The sequence below is a fragment of the Crocodylus siamensis genome, chromosome 11, assembly GCF_052110815.1.
Source record: "Crocodylus siamensis isolate JL-2025a chromosome 11, ASM5211081v1, whole genome shotgun sequence".
NCBI classification, from domain to species: domain Eukaryota; kingdom Metazoa; phylum Chordata; order Crocodylia; family Crocodylidae; genus Crocodylus; species Crocodylus siamensis.
This window is the reverse complement of record NC_143405.1, coordinates 46,127,347-46,134,384: the sequence shown is the minus strand read 5'-3', so window position 1 is coordinate 46,134,384 and position 7,038 is coordinate 46,127,347.

The following is a 7,038-nucleotide window of genomic DNA, read 5'->3' as shown; positions in this document are numbered from 1 at the left end:
CCTTCACCATCATGTCACATATGAACAAGGTTAGTTGTTTTTCTTGTAGAATTTCCTACAAATACTTACACTGGTGGAAAAGTGAGGCTTATCCTTTTATGGCTGTAGCTTTCTGGGCCATAAAGAGTGGATCATCTCGTGTGTGATTATCTTGAGGGATCTATAGAAGTAGGCTGCTACACGCACACAATCTTTTTAGAAGATAACACTTTAACAAATTATAGATAAAAATCAATCTTATCCTAAAAATCAAAAATCTTCTATAACATACTTTAATTTTATTTTAAAAAATAATTTTTGTTCTGACTTAAGTGTTTTTGAGTTGTGTATATACTAGCTCAAAATAAAGTCTTACTCTTGTAAATTGTGTGTGTGGTAGGCCTGCCCACACCCTAGGTCTGGGTAGGGGGCACGTGCGGCAGAGCTTGCCCAGACAGTTCAGTGCAGATGCAGTCTGCCCATTCTCCGGCGCCCTATCTGGCCTGCACTACATCCACAGCACTCCACATGGGTCCAAGCTCTGCCTGGGACAGCCCATACCATGCTCCTGCTTTCACCCACTGGCAGCCCTAGTCCTGGCCAGCACGCACAGCTTCCTAGTGGGGCTGCTTCTGCTGTGGCTGCAGCTGCCTGGGTGCTGCTTGGTTCCTCCTCCTCGTCCTCCTGCCCCTGCTGCACTGCTCTGGGCAGCAGGTAGCGTATGGAAGGGTGGCAGCTGTGGGGACATGCGCCAGGCACCACATGTCCAGTCAGGCAAGGGGGAAGCCATAGCTAGGCAGCCCCTGCCCCAGCTTGCAAGGCTGAAGCTCCAGCTGCCTTTCACCTATTCCATGAGTCTGGTGCAACGAGCAGCCCCCTGGGGGCGGGGGTGGGCAAGCAGTACCCAGACAGCTGCAGCAGCCCCATGGGGAAACTGTGTGCACTGCCTGGAGGCAGGGCTGGGACTGGAGCCATTGGCAGGCTCAGGCAGGAGTGGGCAGGACTTGGTCCTATGGAGAGTGCCATGGGGGCAGCTGCAAGCCAGATACAATCAATAGACAGGTGCCCACCTGTGGTGGACCAGATCCAACCAGGTGGTGGACCAGATCTGGCCCATGGGCTGTATTTTGCTCACTATCACCATAGCCTCAGAGGTTAAAGAGGGAAACGGTGGTCTACTCAATTAAGCAACTGCTCATTCTCGGATGCTCCCTCCCTCCGGTGCCTGCTGAGAGAACCCCTTACCTGCTGCCACATGGGCTGTGTTGTCTGCTGGGGTTTGCCTCTGAATGCTCCCCCCCATCAAAGGCACTAGGGGGCAGCTCCAATTAGCAGTTGCTGTTTTCAGTTGACCCTTCAACTGATCTAGTTAGAGGTTAAATGGATAATTTTTTTAACTGCTTCTACATCCCTATATTGGAACAATTACAAAGTGAAATCTTGGTTAAAGTTATTGTTATCATTTTAAAAATATTGGTCAGGGATTGGGAAATGGAGCAAATAGTTTTAGATTCCCACCTCAAAGGGAAATAGTAGGAGTCTTTGTAAATCAAAAGACGGTCTCGAAATATATGAAGTAACTTGTATTGGACAGTTGACTTTCTAATAGAATCATAGAAAATTAGAGTTGGAAGGGATCTCAGAAAGTCATCTTGTCCAACAACCTGCTCAAAGCAAGACCATCCCCAACTAGATCATCCCAGCCAAAGCTTTGTCTAGCCGGGTCTTAAAAACCTCCAAGGATGGAGAGTCCAGCACCTCTCTGGGTAACCTGTTCCAATGTTTTACTACCCTCCTTGTGGGAGAGTGTTTCCTTATATCCAACCTAAACTTCCCTTGCTGCAACTTGAGTCCATTGCTCCTTGTTCTGTCATCTTCTAGCACTGAGAGCAGTCCAGCTCCATCCTCCTTGGACGCTCCCTTCAGGTAGTTGAAGGCTGCTATCAAGTCCCCTCTCAGTCTTCTCTTTTCCAGACTACATGAACCCAGTTCCCTCACCCTCTCCTCAGAAGTCTGCCCTCTAACCATTTTTTGTTGTCCTTTGCTGGATTATTTCCAATTTATCCACATCCTTGCTATAGCGGGGGGCCCAAAACTGGACACTACTCCAGATATGGCCTCACCAGTGCTGGTATAGATGGGTATAATCGCTTCCCTTGATCTGCTGGTAATACTCCTACTAATGCAGCCCACTACGCTGTTAGCCTTTGCAACAAGGGCACACTGCTGACTTGTACCCATCTTATTGTCCATTGTAACCCCCAGGTCCTGCCCAGCCAGTCAGTCCCCAGCCTGTAGCAGGGTATGGGATTGTTCCATTCTAAGTGCAAGACTTTGCACTTATCCTTATTGAACCTCATGACATTTCTTTTGATTCAATCCTCCAATTTGTCAAGGTCTCTGAATCCTAGCCTACCCTCCAGCATATCTAATACTCCCCACAGCTTGGTGTCATCAGCAAACTTTGCTGAGAGTGTACTCCATCCCACCTTCCAGATCATTGATGAAAATATTGAACCAAACTGGCCTCAGGACTGACCCTTGAGACACTCCACTTCATACCAGCTGCCAGCTAGACCAAGAGCTGCTGCTTATTACTCTCTGAGCCTTATTTTCTATCCACCGTACAGTCCATTCATCCAACCTATACTTCCTAAGCTTGTTTGCAAGAATGTTATGGGGAACTGTATCAAAAGCCTTGCTAAAGTCAAGGTATATCACGTCCACTGCTCTCCCTGCATCCATGAAGTTATCTCATCATAGAAGGCAATTAGATTGGTCAGGCATGATTTGCCCTTAGTAAATCCATGCTGACTGTTCCTAATCACCACCTTTTCCTCCAAGTGCTTAGAAATGGATTCCTTGAGGACCTGTTCCATGATTTTTTTCCAGGGGCTGAGGTAAAGCTGGCCAGTCTGTCATTTGCCGGATCCTCCACCTTTCCTTGCTTAAGGATGGGCACTATATATGCCCTTTTCCAATCATCTGGGACCTCTCCTGACTGCCCTGAGTTTTAAAGGAAAATGGCCAGTGGCTTTGCAATCACATTGGCCAACTCCCTCAGCACCCTTGGATACACCGTCAAGCCCCATGGACTTGTACACATCCTGCTTTTCTAAATAGTCCCCAACCTGCTCTTTCACCACTGTTGGCTGCTCATCTCCCCCCAAAACTGTGCTGCCAGGTGCAGTTGTCTGGGAGTTGACCTTGCCTGTGAAGACTGAGGCAAAAAAGACACTGAGTAATTCAGGCTTTTCCATATCATCTGTCACTAGGTTGCCTCCCCCATTTAGTAAGGGACCCACACTTTCCCTGATCTTCTTCCTATTGCTGACATATTTGTAGAAGCCCTTCTTATTACCTTCCTGTCCCTTGCTAGTTGCAACTCCAATTGTGCTTTGGCCTTCTTGACTTCATCTTGGCATGCGCAAGTAATACTCTTATACTACTCTCTAGTCATTTGTGCAAGTTTCCACTTCTTATAAGCTTTGTTTTTGTTTTTTAGCTCACTGAAAAATTCCCTGCTAAGCCAAGCTGATCTTCTGCTATACTTGCCAGTCTCCCTGTGCATTGGGATGGTTCATTCCTGTGCCTTCAGTAAGGTTTCTTTATGACCAACTCCTTCCCCCTCAGACTGGCGTCCCAGGGGATCCTGCCCATCAGTTCCCTGAGTTGAAGCCTGCTTTTCTGAAGTCCAGGGTCCTTACTCTGCTGCTCTTCTTTCTTCCTTCCTTCCTTCCTTCAGGATCCTGAACTCAAATCATCTTGTGATGACTGCTGCCCATATCACTATCCACTACTGCATTCCCTACCATTTGTTCCCTGTTTGTGAGCAGCAGGTCAAAAAGAGCACAGCCCCTAGTTGGCCACTCCAGCACTTACACCAGGAAGTAGTCTGCAGCATTCTCCAAAAACTTCCTGGGTTGCCTGTGCACTGCTATATTGCCCTCCCAGCAGATGTCAGGGTATCAGAGTGATAGAAGTTCCCCATGAGAACCATGCAGTAATAGTTGTAATACTTGTAATAGTATAAGTGTTAAATAGAAAAATGGAGGCAGTGCATTGATGTTATGGGACTTAACCATTTTAAGATGTAAAAATTATGCTGAAGATTTGAGACAAGAAAAAAATCAGATAAGGAATTTGAGGCGGGGGTGGGGTTCACGCATGCACGCAGAGATATAAAAGGATTTAGATGTTGATTTTTACCTCCCAGTTCTTACCTCCTAATTTCCCCAGGACAGAATTGTTTTATCTAAGTCCTCCAGATTCATTTTGCTGAGCTGGCCTTGCTGAGTGCCTCCCCCCTATTCTAGAAGCAATACAGTTATCTGAGAATATATTAATGGCCTCCCAAGTCGTCCATTAAAATATGTGTATAGAGAGTACTGTCATGTACTTCAGATCCAACAATTCGATGTCTAGAGCCAGTAAACTTACGAAGACTTCTGTAGCTCCAGTAAGTAGGTTTAAGATCCATAGACTTAGCACAATACTAGATGTCTTTGAAAATCCAAAGCCATTCAGTTTTAGAATAATCTTTCTTTGTATTACTGAGTATACGGACAAATTGCCATGAGGTAAAATGTGGGGTGGGGACATACCACAAGTGGGTGATACACAGCTGGTGCATGGTAACATGTGCTGCTTCTACTGTACAGTAAATGAAAGCGAAACCACATAATTAACTCCTGGGGGGGATGCACAATGAGCCCATACCCCATTTTAATTCAGTGTAATTTTTAATTTGTCCGGATTCTTACCCTCAACTGACTCCAATCTAGATTCTGATCCTTTGTATATACTGGGTGGCCAAATGCCAGCTCACAAACCGCATGTGGCTCGTAGAGAATGAGGCATAGTTAAATAAGCACGTTCTTTTACTCTGTTGTTTTCCACTTTAGATTTTCTTCCCTTTTGGCTCTTTACTTTTCCTAAGGAGGCATTGATCAACCAACTCTTATTTGGTCATCAGGTCACTTACTTTGGGGCCTGTATATCTTGGGAGCCTTGTGCTTGCAGCTCTCAGACATGACAAGACTTTGGTCTGGGGCTAGGATTCAGAATATACGTGTAGGCAGACTCCTGTGCCTAATGTGAAATCCCATGGACATCAGTTTAAGTTGAAACTCAAGATACAGTGTCAGGATATAAACCTTAGTACCACATAGTACTATTCAATCTCAGGGGAATCCACAAAAGTCTAGGAATGTCCTGGCAGTGAATTTTCAAGACTGGGATTTTATTTTGGTGATTCTAATAGTGCTGTCCAATCACAATCCACTTTTTAAAGATGTACATGAGGAACATCACGTAAAAAAAGTGTCTAGGCAAAAGCCTCTGCTAACCAAGAGTTAAGATTTTTCATTCAAATATCTTTTCTTAAAAATAATAAACTTTAAAAAACAGTAAAAAAAAAAAAAATCACTCCAGAGCATGGAAACATAAAAGTCAATTAAATATTAATAAAGTATAATTAAAGCAACTTCAATAGTACTCCCTTAATGACCTGAAAGCCACAATATGATGCCTTACATAAATGATTCTTTTGTTTGTTGCATCACTGACTTCAAAAACTACCTCACTTCTGTTAAGAAGCAGAATGCTTGCAACTGCTACAGTAAGCTTCTGCTTTTATGATGTCCTGCTGTAGTTGACAGAAACGAGTGCTGTTATTCTTTATCAGGATGTCTTGCCCAAGTGTAACCACATAGTATGGTTCTTCAGAATGGTGGCATGTTTCAGAAGAAAAAGTGTCTTGGTGACAGGTATAACTTTAGTATTATGTACATCAAAGGTTTACAGCACAATTTCCACTTGTTAGTCTATGCTCCAAGAAGGCAAAGGCCAGGAGCAGTACACTAGACATACAGAAACTTATATACACTAGATTTTCTTCCAGCTGTAGGCAAAACAACAAAACTGTTTTTTTAAGACTTTGTCACAAGTTCTATTTAATAAAAATATCTTCCACTTGAGAAGCACTGGATACAGAGTAGGTGGACTGTACATACATCACTTATTTTTCAGCAGGAAAAAGTCTCTCAAAAATGTTTTAAGAGCTTTGTCTACACAAAATACAAAAGAATAGCAGGAATTGAAAGAAAAGAAAAATTACTGTATTTCCACTCCCCACCCCGCCAGGTAATTCCTGTCAATTATATGTTCATCTTATTAGTTGCATGCTGCATTCATTGTCGCTGTATTAATCTGATGGGATTCCTTACATATGGATTTTCATTTAAAACCTGGTAAATGGTAAAAACCTTACCATTAACCCATAACTTCCCACCACCCTCCTTCTGTTGTCCAACCCATAGGTGTGAATGCCAGCTTGTCATCTTAAACCCTCTGACAAGAATCTGTTCCTTTCAGCTAAGGGGTTTTGTAAAGTCTCTTCTGACATCATTGGGCCCAAGAGGTGCAACATTAAAGCTGCCTGATCTAATAATATCTGCTTTTGTGCTTTACACACCCCAGACTAGCACCAGCCCTAAAAGGGAATGCCCTATGTTGGCAGTGTTCAGCGAAATGGAATTGTAGCTGTACTGGGGTCTTAGTCCTGGAAGGATTCTCCTCCCAGGCTCTCCTAGTCTGCTCTTTCTTTCTCCACCACCACGTAGATAATAGCTTCAGACTCTCCTCTCAGGACAGATCCCCTTACTCTAGAACTGGGGGTTGTCAGCCCCCTACCACATCTACCACCAATCCAAAAAGGATGAAAATCCCTGCTCTAGAAGGCAGTTTGGTGCCTAGGAGAAGGGCAGCAGCAGGATTCCTTTGACAGTTAACATTTATTCATATAATTAGCGGTTGATAGTTTAAGCTTCAATTCTGGCTGAATAGGAATGTAGCGTGTATTTATATTTGTGTTCCGAGACCCCTAAGTTCTATCAGTACAGTAGTTAGCTAAATTCAGTGTGAGAATATACAATTAGTTTCTAGTTTTCAGTTTTTCTTGAAGAAAATATAAGGGCAGAGTTGTTTTTATATCGCCTTGCCTGAGCATCATTGTGTTTTCTATTAATTGTTAACAGTTTAATTGTAGTAGCCTCAGAA